The sequence below is a fragment of the Sitophilus oryzae genome, unplaced genomic scaffold, assembly GCF_002938485.1.
Source record: "Sitophilus oryzae breed Bouriz unplaced genomic scaffold, Soryzae_2.0 scaffold_682_pilon_pilon, whole genome shotgun sequence".
In the NCBI taxonomy this organism is placed as follows: Eukaryota; Metazoa; Arthropoda; class Insecta; order Coleoptera; family Curculionidae; genus Sitophilus; species Sitophilus oryzae.
In genome coordinates this window covers 5764567-5780099 of record NW_022147287.1, presented here as the reverse complement: position 1 = coordinate 5780099, position 15533 = coordinate 5764567, and the positions used below count along the sequence as shown (strand labels likewise).

General features: G+C 26.8%; 2 long non-coding RNA genes across 2 annotated transcripts; both read left to right on the top strand.

Annotated features, from left to right (window-relative positions):
• The first annotated feature begins 3550 nt into the window (after positions 1–3550).
• On the top strand, positions 3551–6356 carry LOC115888014. The gene is made up of 4 exons (XR_004051192.1): positions 3551–3674; positions 4898–5612; positions 6001–6168; positions 6284–6356. It is a non-coding gene; the product is annotated as an uncharacterized LOC115888014 (long non-coding RNA).
• A 261-nt stretch (positions 6357–6617) lies between these two features.
• Positions 6618–12440, top strand: LOC115888008. The gene is made up of 9 exons (XR_004051186.1): positions 6618–6801; positions 6868–7141; positions 7207–7439; positions 7699–7902; positions 8263–8402; positions 8840–9018; positions 10470–10653; positions 11163–11330; positions 12198–12440. It is a non-coding gene; the product is annotated as an uncharacterized LOC115888008 (long non-coding RNA).
• Positions 12441–15533: the final 3093 nt, after the last annotated feature.

Below are 15533 nucleotides of genomic sequence, written 5' to 3'. Positions count from 1 at the left end.
ACTTATTTAAAGCGGGCGAATTTTTGTATACTCTATCTCTCGAAGAGGAATCGAGCAAAATATCAAGTGTAGTATATTTTTGGAAAGGTAATTTTAAATTCTTTTCAATAAATTAAAGATATACAGCGTGTCTCATATAAAAAATCAAATTTTCTGTTGATAATTCTTAAATTATTAATTTTAAAAAAATTATACTTAAATCATTAAATTCTACGTAAAAAGGTGCTTTGGAAATGTTAATAATGTGTGGAAATGTGTCCATAGCAAAAAAGTTACAGCGATTTGTTAAAAATGCATATTTTTGAAAAACGTAACTCCGAAACGGTAACAGATATCGATATGCGGTTTTCACCATCATGTTTTTGACAAAAATTGAGCTCCAGACACCGATATTAGTTTTTGTCTATCTCCTATAGAAAAGGGTGTTTCCATTTAAAAGCGTTGAATTTGACACACCCTGTACAACTGCTCTCTATTTTGAACATAATCATTTTTTCGAGTATTAATGACATTTAAACGTTATAGCTTTAATAGAATAAAAAAGATCAAAATTAAGGCGCGATTTAGTAGTTCTAATGTACCGGTACTTACGAAACGCATTGTCCGACTTGAAAATTATACATTAGTTTATTTTTTGTACCGATTTAGAAAAAAGTAACCGATGGACTGAATGTGTATTTGACCTATTTCGTAGTTAAAACGTATGTATGAAGCTGAGATTATGGCGGTAAATTTGAAAATTACTAGTTTTAGAATTTAAAATTTTCCGCTATATATTATGTACAGGTTCGTTAGACTAGAGATGTATTTTTTAAATAGATCGTGTACATATATAGAAAACTAGATACAGATGTTTAATATATTATGAAAAATGTGTGAAATTAACTCTGTGTGTTCTCTTCACAATTATTGTATAGCGCTAGTTTTTTAATCATATGTGTTTATTTTCTATTAATTATTTATATTCGCGAGTATCAATTAAGTACAACTTAAGTTTTATCCTTATCAAATTATTAAATATACAGGGTGGTCCGAACTGTATTCCGGAAACTTCGGTAGCATATTCTGCAGATAAAAATAATTAAAAAAGTTCGTATAAATGTACACAGGGTGTAGAAGTTTCATTTTTATTTCGATTTTTTCCAAATAATATCTTATGTATCTGATATAACGTCAGTATTTGGATGAAGATTGGTGTTTTTTGACATGAGAAATTTGATTTTGATGTCATTATGATAAAACAGTTTTCTTTTTCATCCAAATATTGACGTTACTTCAGAATTTATTTGGAAAAAATCGAAATAAAAATGACACTTCTACACCCTGTATCTCCGAAACTAAGCATTTTAAGGCATACATTTATACGAGCTTTTTTAATTATTTTTATCTGCAGAATATGCTGCCGAAGTTTCCGGAATACATTTCGGACCACCCTGTAGAGTGCATGACCTAAAGTAGTGATATGAAAGGAAGAAACGCCTTGTATATAGCCGGTTTGTTGGAAAATGTTTTCCCAAAAAAATGGAGTGCAGCTGATATACAGGGTTATGTTTTCCGCGATTCAATAGGATATTATTATTAATTACACGTTAGAAGATGAAATATAAAATGGTTAAAACTGTATATAATGGTGACTGTAATAACAAAATAGATAAGGAAATATGTCAAGAACATGTTCGATTTTTTTCTCATAATATTTACTTCATATATATTATAACTTTTGAAAGAAAAGATGTGCCCCGCTGACTTTTTTTCTGGCTCATGTTTTTTGAAACACCCTGTATATTTTCATTTTTTTTTTTAATACACAATGTAAAACAACGACATACTAGGCATAGAAATAACAATATAGTTAGAGCTTTACTATGTCTGTTGCTAAAGTTCTTGGAATTACAAGCACTTTTTGATATTTGTTTCATTTTTTTCAAATAACACTAAACTAACCAGCTGTTACTTTCACCATTAATAACTTGATGAATAGATATAGTAAAACTTGTAATAAAATATTTATTTCTTCGCCTAATATGACGTTGTTTTTTTTATTAAAGACAAAAAAGATTTTGTGTGACTGGAATAATTAACCTCGATCAAAAATCAGTTTAATATTTTTGAGACAAAATCGAATTTGCTCAAACTTATTTCAGCATTTGTAACTTTTGATATGTACTATGTATAAAATAGGTATTTTGAATGGCGTATATCTTACATCCTTGTCTACAATAAGTGATACATAAAGATGATTTACAAATATTTAGGAAATAATCAAGTTTTAATATTTAATAAATGTATGTTTCAAGCGGGTTGCTTTTTTTGTGTTGTGCATGATTAAAGGAAAAATAAATTTGATTAATGGCATTTAATTTGTCTTTATTAATACCTATGTTTAAAAAGCATTTCCTACCTATAGGCTTGGTGCATTCTCCGCCGGTGTTGCCATCGCCGGAGAACTCGTAAATAACGAATACATAACTAATTTTTACTTATTAATTAATTTTTTCTTGTAAATAAAGCAGCAATAATTCAGTTTAATTAAATTTCAAATTTGAAAATTGTGGCGCCAAAAGTTGAACAGATACATCCGGTAAGAGCTGTTAGCGTTGAGTCAAGTTAAAGACTTGTGAAGTTATTTTTTTAAATAATTTATCTCACATTTCTTACTATTTAACTATATAGAATTAGTTTCTTATTAAACTAAGGGATATTTATTGAATAAAAACACTTGTTTCTTAATAATTTATTAAAATATTGAAGAAATGCATGATTTTATAGTTCATCTAATTATGTGCCTACCAGATAATTTCAATATAAAATAAGTTTTGTATGATATTTTATACTGGAGGGAATAAATACAAATAAAGACAAATCATTTAATTAATTAAAGAAGCATATTCTACTGAAATTTTAATAAAAACCGTTCGTGTTTATTAAAAAAAAGTTAAATCAAGGCATCCAAGAGCAAAAAATACTCGTTCGTGATTGGTCAGTTTCGGTCGCTTGGAGGTTTTGAATTTTATTCTCCTTCGATGTTGCCAGATTGTTAATAAATGCCGAAAACATTTTTTTCTATGTGGTTTTTGTGAAATTATATTAGTTTAAATTGATCACTGGCACTATAGTGAGGGTAATTTCTATATATATTTAATAAAACAAGTACCAGTAATGTTGTTTTGTAGAAATTACTTTTATTTCTTCTTGTAATTACGTATTAACATTATAGTCTTTATTCTTGGTTTCGATGTATTTATAGCATTAAAAATGTATTTAAACAGCTTCATTTTATGTTTATTTCATGATTTTTGTATGCTTATGTTTATAATTACTTATTTGTTTCTTATTTATGACAATAAATATTTTACCTTACGTAAAAAAACGATTTCAGTGGAACGTATTGAGTAAATAATAACTTTTGAGAACAAAATTAAGCATAATTTACAAGAATTTTTCTATAAACTATTTTATTAGTAATAAATAAATTAATTTTATGAGCAGCTTAAATTTTACGAACGACTTCAATCTGGCAACGCCGGTCCTCCTTGGGTCGTTTGCAATTGAAGGATCCGCACGTCCTCCCGTCGGTTGCATCGATTTTTTTAATTTTCTGACGAAAAAGTGCGTTTAGTGTACACAATTTATGCGTAATCTGTTACTAGTGCCCTGCTTAGCCTCCTGAAAAAGTGAGTACCCGTAATTTTATGTATTTTTTGAGATATTTTAGTTTAAAGTTTTTGGATTTCGCAATATCCATCATGGCTGCCGTTTTCTCAATGTTCCCCATTAAGTTATTAATTTTTAAGAATATTGTTTAAATAATATACGTAGATTAATAAATAAGTATGTAAAACTATGTATTTTCGATACTTTGTATACTGCGTGTTACATAAGGGTAAAATAGTACTACGTTTTTGGTAAATTACGTAATGTATCTTTGATTTTTTGTTTAATTTTTTCCGTCAAGGAATGTTTAAATAAAATGGCTGCCTGTTGGAATTCGATGTCTTGATTTTTTCTAAATTGCTATTTTTAATTTAAATTTCTTTTTATAGGGCATTCTTGGAGTTTTCTTTATTTTTTAAAAATATAATATGCGCATTTTGATAATATTTTGAATGAGTAGGTTTTTTGTATTTAAGTTTTAAATAGGTAGGTTCATTAGGAATTTTATTACGTATTTTTTTTATTTAAGAATCCTACATATATTTATGTTTCAGCATTTTTGTAATGATTTTTGATATATGGTATTTTAAAATATATTTCTCTTTTAAAGCGCGTTATTGGCGTTATGTAATATTACATGTTAAAAAATAGTATTAATGTTAACAAATGATGTTTGCTAATTCAGTATTATATATGTATGTGTTGTGTAAATTTGCATTGAATAAATAAATCAATTGTTACTGAATTTTTATAAAAATTTAAATATTTCGAAAACAGTATAAGCCGTAAATTTTGATCGAATGTTTTTTGTGTCTTCATAGTAGAAACTAAAAATGTAATAAAATATATATAGGATGTCTCTTTGTTAAAAAAATATAACTTTAATATTTTTTATTTATTTGAAACACTGTAGGTTTAACTTTTAGCTCTAAATAATATGTTACAACTCTAAAAACTCCTTTTGTATTTTATTTTTTGTGTTACATCAAGGAAAAATTCTTTGGTTTTTGACCATATTCATCAAATTTATATCCATTTTTTCTGTCATATACCTAACAGCTTTATATTTTTGACATTTTTGGTATAATAATCAAGGAAAAATCTTATAAAATATTGCTGAGGTATAAATGGAGCATCTCTTTTTTCATTTAAAATAAATATACCTATTTATATATTGTCGTAATATTTTTATAGGTGTTTGATAATATTTTTATAGGTATTCCAATATTTTTTCTTTTTTTAGGCGCGTTATATTAATACTACAACACCAACCACTCCTTCCTCACTCACACGAGCATTGCTAGCTCTCTGTGTTGGTTAATAAAATTTCCTAATTCAACATTAGTGAATTTCGTTAGCTGATGCGGTTGGTTAACAGTGTTTTTGTCGGTGTGGATCCCCGGCTTAAGATGACTCCAGAGCGCGGCGCGGCCTTCCCCAAGAGAGGAGACTTCTTGGGTCACCCCCTAACCCTGATGCTCGGGCATCGATGACCTGTGTAGCATGCAGAGGTACCCAAGGGAGTCACCACCCTCTGATTTACGAGCTAGGTGTTCTAATGCTAGAGGCTTCGGCCGGATACAACCTGGCACCCAAGCTCCGAGATTTCTTCGTGCACGTATTCCGTGACCCTCGAAGGGGCAGGGGGCGGGATATCGGACACATTGAAGATGATGAGGGGGGTCCGCCTGTAGGGGGTCCCGGTGGATGTCCGTTCGACGGGTGACGAGGGTGACCCCAGACGAGGCGGCTTAATTGGGATGGGAACTGACTGGTGAGGCTTAATCGTCGACCAATGGGTCGAATCTGCATAAGGAAGGCAACCAGCACACACTCGCAGACGGGTCGTGGAAACATTTTTTTGTTTTTTTCTCTTGGTCTGCCCCGCGTCGAATTTTGAAGGCAGAAAATGTCGGGAGGAGGCGAGCATAACCAGGCCTAACTTAAACCTGTTAAAAGTAAGTCCATTTTTTATATTACATTAAATTGCAAACTTTTACTGTACTCTCTACCAAATAATTTTTTTATCGCACCATGTAGCAATCAAAATTCTTTTTATATTATTATTTATTTTTGTGTTGTATATTTTAGTTTTTTTGTTACATGAGCTTCAAATTAAAGTAGAATAACTTGTATAGTAATTAGAGCAACTTTTTTAAAACTTATAGTAGATATAAGTTTAAATTCTAATTTAACTTGTAGTTACTTATATAACTAATTTTTTTTTTCATTTTTTTAGTACAACCCGGTTTCGCAGCGCGATTTTAAAAAACAAGATTGAAGAAGTCAAAAATTCTGTCTACATGCTGCATATGATCAGTCCCAAAAAAATTCGGATTGTTCCAGGTACCGTCGAATACCTGGAAAACGTGTTTATTGTCAACTCTACAGGATCGACCGAAGTCCATGGAGTTGGGGGCATTCGATGTGCCCCATAGCAGTGAGACGCCACTGCTTTTTTCGCCGTATAATTATTATGGTGGGACTGAAAATGAACTTAAGCAAGATGTGATGGTGAGTTTTTAAATTTTTACATTGTTTTTTTTTGTTGTCTATAGCTTGTTTTTTGTTTCTTCTAGCATATGTATTTGTTAGAAATATTTTAATATTATTTTTTTTTCTCTTACAGGTGATACAGTATGGCTTGGAGAATTTCAAAAGTCGGTTCGCGTCGTGGTTCCAAAGCAGTAACTTTAGGTTCCCTACATCTACAGAATTTTGCATTAAGTACTGATTTTTAATTTGCAATCTTTACATTCATTTTTACTTTTTTTCTTACTCTATACAAGGCTTTAATATAAAGTTTTTTTAGCAATAATAAATGGGTAATAAAAAAATAACTCTAGAGAGACAAAATTAGGTAGCATATTGTTTTTCTATTATATTTGGAAATAACTATATTTTTCGTCTTATTTTAAAATTGATAATATTATTTAATTTTTTTAATAGTGATTTTTAATTAAACGTAAATTAGTAAATAATGTAATTTTACATTATAATGAGAATTAAAGTATTAGTAATTTATTTTTGTTACTAAAATTAAATTCAGTTTGTTCCTGCATAAATCTTTTTAGTACTAAGCTGCTTTGGAATGATTTTTTTTGGGGGACAACAGCAGGATTAGGGCCATCTTCTAGATGCCATCAGGTATATTTATATAACTTTATATTTATCATTTTCTTTGACTAAAAAACGTGTTTTTCTTTTTTTTAGGTAGGTGCGCTAGCGTAGTCGTTTGTTGTAGCATTATATCCCTTTTCCTCCTTTTTGAAAAATGTTTGTAAGACGCCTGAAATTTGTATAAGTTAGTTATATAAGTAGTTGAATAAGAATTGGTGAGACTTGGAAAATAGAAGAGGACAGAGAAGATGGAAGAGGATTGCTTTGAAATAGAAGAAAAGGAGATAGAAATGTTTGAGGAAAGGAGGAGGATTTTGTTCGCTGTAACGGAAATTTTTTGAATGAAATTTGGAGCAACTGTATTAAGGTAATTTTTTTCATCTAGTTGCAAAAAATAAATACCTACTTATCACAACTTTTATTTTTTTATAGATGTTATTGATATCTTGGACATCAAGTTTTATTTATTTATGTTTTATGCAAGCATATCTATTGGTGGAAATGTAGAATGGCAGCTGTTATAACAACTTGGATGAATTATTAGAAGCACCAAAGAAGTTTTGACAGAATTTAAACTGGGAAAAGGCTAACAAATGACCAATTTATTCTACATTAGATACAGGACATTAAATTGACTTCAACAACGCAGATATCTTTCAAAAATGGTATGTTTTTTTACATTATTTTCTTTCCTATTAAGGTTTTTGGAAAGCTTGGAAGTTATGACATATTGTACACATAATGTGTATATTTCAATAACTCTAGGTGCAATATTTAGTTTTAAATTTATTAGAATTTTTTTATTCAAATCAACTTAATTTTGTATTTTGCCTATCTATATTGATATTACCATGTTTTCTTATTTATTTTAATTTTCTACATTGGTACAAATTAATATACTTTTTAATATTTGTTTATTTTTAGATATCTGTTCGAGTGATGTACTGGGCGTTAACAGTTGCTGTTATAAATCTGCAAATGAGTTAGAACTGTACATTAGTTTGATGAATGCCAAGGAATTTTTTGAATGGAATGACACTGAAAATCTCACCCACAAATGACAATTTCAAGATACAATCAATAGTACTGAGATTGATTGGCCTTCATTACCATTGCGCTATGAAAATGGTAAGTTATTTTTATTTTTTTATTATTTTTTAAGGCTACAATTTTTGTATTTCACTACAAAATTGTAGGCTTCAAATTCAAAATAAAATAAGTTTGAGATTGAAAATATATTAATATATTTTTTTTTCAATCTTTATAGTTATTTACAAATTTGTATCAGACAATTTTAATTTTATTTAGTATGTTTTCTTTTTGTAAAAATTTATGAATAATTGACAATATTTTAAAGAGTTACTATTGCGTTTATTTTTTTAATATCTACCTAACATATTAAAAAAAAACTTTTTATTCCAAAATGTGTGAAGAAACTGACTTTATAAAAATTTACTTATTTACTTATTTATTTATTTGTATTTTTAGTAAGCAATACAAATTGGTATTAATGGACGTTTTGACAGCTGTTTCCAGTCCAAATTCCAGTTTTAATGGAAAATCTTTAATGGACACAGAAAAATGTCATTTACTGGATTGACTTCAACACCTGTTGCCTTTTAATAATGGTAAGTTATGTCTCTCAACTTCTTATAAAATTTAAAAATCTTATAAAAATATTAAATTTTCCATCATGTTTAAGCTCTTTTGGTCCAATATTAACATGCTCTATTTTTTTTCGTTTTTTTTTTTAACTAAAACAATAATAAAACGGATTATTAAAGACAGGACAAAATAAAATACAGACACTGTATTACTTCCATATCAAGGAAATTTATAATTTTTATATTATTTCTGAAGTTATCAATAAAAGTCTTTCTTTTAATTTTATATAACTCTTTATAACTTATTCAAATTAATATTAACAAAATGTGTATTATTTGTTTGTTATTTTTAGATAGTTCGAAATATTAAGATAATTTATGTTATTGTCTGTTTTCTGATAGCTTCAAAAATTGCTATAATAAAAAATTATTTAATACTTAATATATATTTTTTTATTTAGGTATACGAAAGGACAATTGCTATTAGAAACAAGTAAGTTCTACTAGCTGCAACTAATATTTATGGTGGCCATAAAAGAGATTTAAATGAAATGAAACTTGTGTGCAGAAGAAATCGAGGAAAACCATTGAACTGCTGTTACTTAATAGCTGTTAGAGGGGATCCAGTTCTTCATCAATGGTAAGTTATTTATCTATCCTATAAAATGTCATTGGACAGCTTGAACATTTTTAAAATTTTCTAATATTCGAGCGCTTTTGTTCGAATATTAGAACAGTCAACAACTATTAAAAATAGGCAGGACAAAATAAAATGCTGATACTGTATTACTGGTTGCATATTGTTACGGATTCTGTGGGTCCGCTAATTTAAACTCACGATAAAATACTTATCGGATTTATTTTCTCACAATTTATAATTTATACTGATTACATCACACAACAATTAACTGTTTTAAAAATCCTTCGCCAAATTGTCAACATTCGCTACTCAAAACTGGTTTGAAATTACAGAACTCATCACGTACACCTTGACGATATATTGAAGTTCCCACTAGAATAAACGCCATAAATATATATTTTAATAAATATAATTTTGATTAATCTTTTTTGTTTTGTTTTTTATTAATCTTGTTTTCAAAAACCTTCAAAAATTAGTATAGTAAAAAGTTACTTAATATTTTTTTTGGAATTTTGTAAAATGATTAAATTTTGCAGAATATTCATACTCTGCAGTTTGTACAGTGTTAACATTTTATTTTGCCCTAAATTTTAACAGGTTTTAACTTTTTTTATTTTAGAATCTAGAACATTCATTAAAAAAAAAGAAATTATCAAGTTTTAGCTCAAGTTTTAATGTGTATTTTTTTAAATGGAAGACCCTATACATTAAAAATATATTATATGGCACATTTTTTAATTTCTGAAAGACACTCGTGCCCTTTCTTTGTAATAATTTTATCAAAATTTAATAAAAAATGCACCAAAATTATTATCTTTATTTCTTTTTTTTTAATTTATAGGGTATTTCACTTAAAAATATACAGTTTTACCAATAACTGGGTTATACTTGAGAGTGTATGACATTTATAATAATAAAACCGTATTAAAACTTGACTGGAAAACTAATATAATTGTTTTTTTAATTAATATTAGAGCTCAAAAAATTAAAAAGTTATGGCCAGTTAAAGTGGAAAAAAATACAATGCTAACAGTGTTTTACTGGTTGCATATCTTTAAATTTATTTCAAAATTATTAAAGTTATCACCAAAATAACGCAATAAATTTACGAGTTATTACTAAATATTATTTTTTTCTTTTTCTATATATCTAGTAAATTAGATACTATTTATTTTTTGGATTATTATTAACTCATTATAATAATGTTTTATTTTCTTATCAAGGGATTTTACAATTTTTTATATCATTTCTGAAGTTATCAATAAAAGTTTTTTTTTTAATTTTATTTAACTCTTTATAACTTATTCAAATTAATATAAAAAAATGTCTGTTATTTGTTTGTTATGTTACATAGTTCTAAATATTAACATACTTTATGTTATTGTCTGTTTTCTAATAGCTTCAAAAATTGCTATAATGAAAAATTATCTAATATATTTTTTTTTATTTAGGCATACGATAGGACAATTTCTTGACAATTAGAAACAAAAAAGTTCTACTAGCTGCAAATAATATGTATGGTGGTTATAATAGAGATTTAAATGAAATGAAACTTGTGCAGAAGAAATCAAGGAAAAGCATTTTGAACTGCTGTTACTTAATAGCTGTTAGAGGGGATCCAGTTCTTCATCAATGGTAAGTTATTTATCTATCTTATAAAATTTTATTGGACAGCTTGAAAATTTTTAAAATTTTCTAATATTCGAGCGCTTTTGTTCCAATATTAGAACAGCCAACAACTATTAAAAATAGGCAGGACAAAATAAAATGCTGATACTGTATTACTGGTTGAATATTGTAACGGATTCTGTGGGTCCACTAATTTAAACTCACGATAAAATACTTAACGGATTTATTTTCTCACAATTTATACTAATTACAACACACAATAATTAACTGTTTAAAAAAATCCTTCGCCAAATTGTCAACATTCGCTACTCAAAACTGGTTTGAAATAACAGAACTCGTCACGTACACCTTGACGATACATTAAAGTTCCCACTAGAATAAACGCCATAAATATATATTTTAATAAGTATAATTTTGATTAATCTTTTTTGTTTTGTTTTTTATTAATCTTGTTCTCAAAAATATTTAAAAATTATTATAGTAAAAATTTACTTAATATTTTTTTGGAATTGTAGGTATACGCTGGGACAATTGCTGTTAAAAATCCACAAGTCGTACTATCTGCAAATATTATGGTGGGCAGCAAAAAGCTTTAAATGGAATGAAACTTGCAGGAAAATAAAGGAAAACCGTTTAGGGCAGCTCTTAATAGCTGTTGGAGTGGTCGCAGTCCTTTACCACTGGTAAGTTATTTATCTCTTTTTTCTTACTAAATTTTATTGACAAGCTTGAAAATTGTGATAAGGTTTCATAATATTCGAGATGCACAAGTCAATGAGGCCAACGTCTATTCCTATATATATGGCATTTATTAAAAATTGATTAAAACATTTTTCAAAAGTAATATTTAAATGTAACAAAATAAAAGGCTTTCAAACATACCGATTATTATTCAAAGGTTTTTTTGAAAAAAATATAAACACTGCTTTCTTTTAACTTTTTATCCTTTAATTTTTATGTCAATGATATATTGTGGCCTACCTGGTAGCAATTGTTATCATTTGTCATTCCAAAGGTCACTGTGATGCTGATTTTTTTTCTCAGAGTATATACAAATTATTAATTTAAAAAATGACGTACTTTTTAATTCGTTTACTACTTTTTAGACCTTGAGAAATTAATATTCTTGCTGATAAAAATATATATTTATTTTACTTTTTACATAGATATATCTTTTTTTAATATATTTTTTAACGTCTATTCCTATTTTATTAAAAATTGATATAAAAATTTGTCAAAAGTAATATTTAAATGTAACAAAATAAAGAGTTTTCAAACATACCAATTATTATTCAAAGGTGAAAACCTTAATTTAAAAAAAAATATACCATTTTTTATAAATGATATATTGTGGTCTACCTGGCAGAAATAATTGTCATTAATTGTTATTTTAAAAGCCACTATGATGCTGTTTTTTTTTTCTCATAGGGTATATACAAATTATTAATTTAAAAAACATAGTTATTGCATTAATAAAAATATATTTATTTTAATTTTTACATAGATCGTTTTATTCCTTTTTTTAATTTTATTTTTATTTTATTTTTTAGATATCTCTGCATTTTCTTTACAATGGATATCCAACAGTTGCTCCTACTCCTCGCTTTCCTCTTTCACTCAACGTGAAGCAGACTCAATATTCCTCAATGCCTCACCAAGGTTCGTTAGCTTCATTAATATTGTTATTGTTTCAATAAATTTGTTTACTGGTTTTTATCCTCTTCTTAACTATTTAAGTATATCAGGCGTCATATTAGTGTTATTGATTTTTTGTAAAATTTTGATAATCTGGATAAAAATCTTTTTTTTTTCTTAAGATTTTGCAAAATAAAACACTAGTTAAGAACAATTCACTTTATTTTATGAATAGGACCATTATTTATGTTTATATTGTCTTTTTATTTATTTATTTTGATGCTCTATTTATTATGTAATCCGCCTCTAGTTTGAGACATGTTTGATTAATTTTAAATCATTAAAATCTATGCATTAATCTTTATGAAAAATATGTTGAGCAATATTATAGTAATCTGTTATAATTTCTCTTAAGCTTTTTTTCAATCTCATTTATCTTTTATTTTTGCATTCATTAAAGGTCATTAGATATTGTAATTATTAATTAAATTGTTAGTTGTATTATATAACGTAATATTTTTTTAATAGAATTAAAGAGATTCTTTATAAATTTGTATCATTACCAATTATTTATAGTAGTAGTTTTTTAATTATTTTTAATTAATTACTCTAAATTTATTCCGGATTATCAAAATTATAAATGTTATGCTTGCGCAGCTGCGTCACTATAGCCCTATGAACACAAGTATTATTTTAGTTCTAAAGTTTATATTGTTTAATATTTAATTTATTGTATTAACACAAACTAAATTTTATGAAATTTATCTAACTATATCTACGATCAGATGATAATTTAATAGTTTAATGGTCAATTTAATCATTTTTATAAGTTCTGGATTGATTATTTTTAGTAAAATAATCCATTTTGTTAATACTTGTGTTCATATAGTTTTTTTTTGCTTTTGTGTATTATTTTTGGTACCCTAGGACAGGGGCGTGCATAAGAGGGTGGTAAAGGAAATAATTACCCCTCCCAGAAAGCAATTTATAAATAAATAAATAATTACAATTCCAAGTTTATTTTTTCCCCACGATTACTAAAAAACTTTTTAGCAAAAATTTCATTCAAATCTACTAGTTTACTTAAATATTGCAATTATTCCTCCCAGATCCAGCCTGTAGATGCGCCACTGGCCTAGGGACAGATGTTTTTTCATGACTGATCAATTTTTATCATTATAATTTTTTTTTTCAAACGTCACAAAGTATTAATTTTTGCGACGTGATTGGCAATATAAAAAAATGTTTTGACGCCTAAGCATAAAAATACGAAAAAATATATTATTAAACTGACATTAAGTGTCAAATTTAACTAGCGTAATCATAGTTTCTCGATATATAATTACTTACTTTTAAATGATTTATTTTATTTCCGTCGTTCTTTGTGTTTAAATCATTGCATCAATTATTTGTGACGTTTGAAAAAAATAGTATGTTCTATTCAGAGTAAAAATGACTTTTTGTGCCTCGCCTGTAATGTCGAACGTACAGCGTCGCCACAAAAAGTATCATTTTTACTCCTAATAAATCGATATACCTACTATTTTGTATTGTTTTATGTCATGTGTAATATAGTCTATCCAATGAGAGGATCCCTGACAGTGACAGTTGTGTTTGTCATTTTAATTAACAGTTAAATTGTATTTTCTGTCATTTTTAAGGATGTTGTCTGTCAAACTCTTCTTCAGCTCGTTGAACAGGCTATATAACGTAAGCCATTTTGTATATATTTCTAATAATAATGTAATAATTGTAATACAGCGAAATGGAACAAATTCGATAATAAGTAAATAGGAATATATCGTAAAAAACGCTTGCCAACGCGGACTGACATTTTTAGTTGCGCATTTTATTCAGCAAAGATTTTTATACAGGGTTTTTCATGAAACAGTCGCTAATACCGATTTTTTATTGTATATTCTAAAGTCTAGCGCATCTGTCATAACATAATACAAATTAACTTAACAATTTTATTATATTTTTTGCATACAACATTGCTGTTTGTCCTAATTTTAAACAAACATTATACTACTTATTTATATTTTTTTCTATTTTTTCTGTAAATAAATAAAAAATAAAAAGTTTTAATTTTAAATTAGCAAACATGTCATAAGCTGTCAATTGTTACAGTTATTGGTATAAACATGTTTAATGTTTAAATAAGACACACTGTATATTAGGAGTGTATTAAATAGCATATTTTTCTGATTTCAAAGATTATCACACATGCTTTTTAATTTTAAGAGTGTAAAAATGTTGTAAGTTGTCAATTTTGTTAGTGTTATTAGTTGAAATGTTTCTTTTTAAAATGGGACACCCTGTATATTAAAAGTAAATATAATAGCAGATTTTTTTTATATCAAAAATATATTTATTACACATTCTTTTATTTTTAACAGAGTATATTCATATATCTAAATATATTCTAAGATCGCCTAGCGCATTCGCCATAATATAAACTAAGTGAAACTATATAATTATTTTTTTAAATAATATTTATTATCGCATTTATTCCATATTCATTTGTCTTGCTCGAAGTTCTGTAATTAATTATCTAGAAGTACATGGGGCACCATCTGTTTCTTATAACGTTTATTTTTTAATATTTTGTCTGTGATATTTCAACTTAAAAACTTTGTGTTTGACGTTAAAATTATTTGCAAACACTTCTTAAATATAAAGTCGGATAAAAATTTAATCATTATTATTTTTTTACTGATTGAATATCTCATTTTGTTGATTTAACGTTAATTATTTAAATATTATAATCATTCTTATTTCAGTTTAGAGTAATTTTTTTGGCTGACGCACTTTTCTTTACTATTATTACTTACCTTATTGTTTCGTAATATAAAATTTAGATCGTTGTAAAATATTGCAAATTACCTCATTAGAATAACAATAAAACACAGAGTTAATAAAAAATATATATTTATTTATTTTTTCATCTAATAATAAATTACAGTATAATTAATATAAAATTATATGTTGTTAATAAATATATGGATGCTACATGTACATTTAATTGTTTTACACAGTTTTTCTAATATTTGTTTTGTATTTATGTAAGACTTTAGTGTCGCACATTTTTTAATGTTACAATTTGCTTTTATATGTAATATAATCAATATAAGGTGTTTTTTTTTCAGTACAAATATTTAATTAAATAACTTAATTTGCAAAGTAATAATATTAGTTTTGTTCTAATTTTTAGAAGTTTTTAATTGTGCTATAAGAAGAAAAAAGATAAA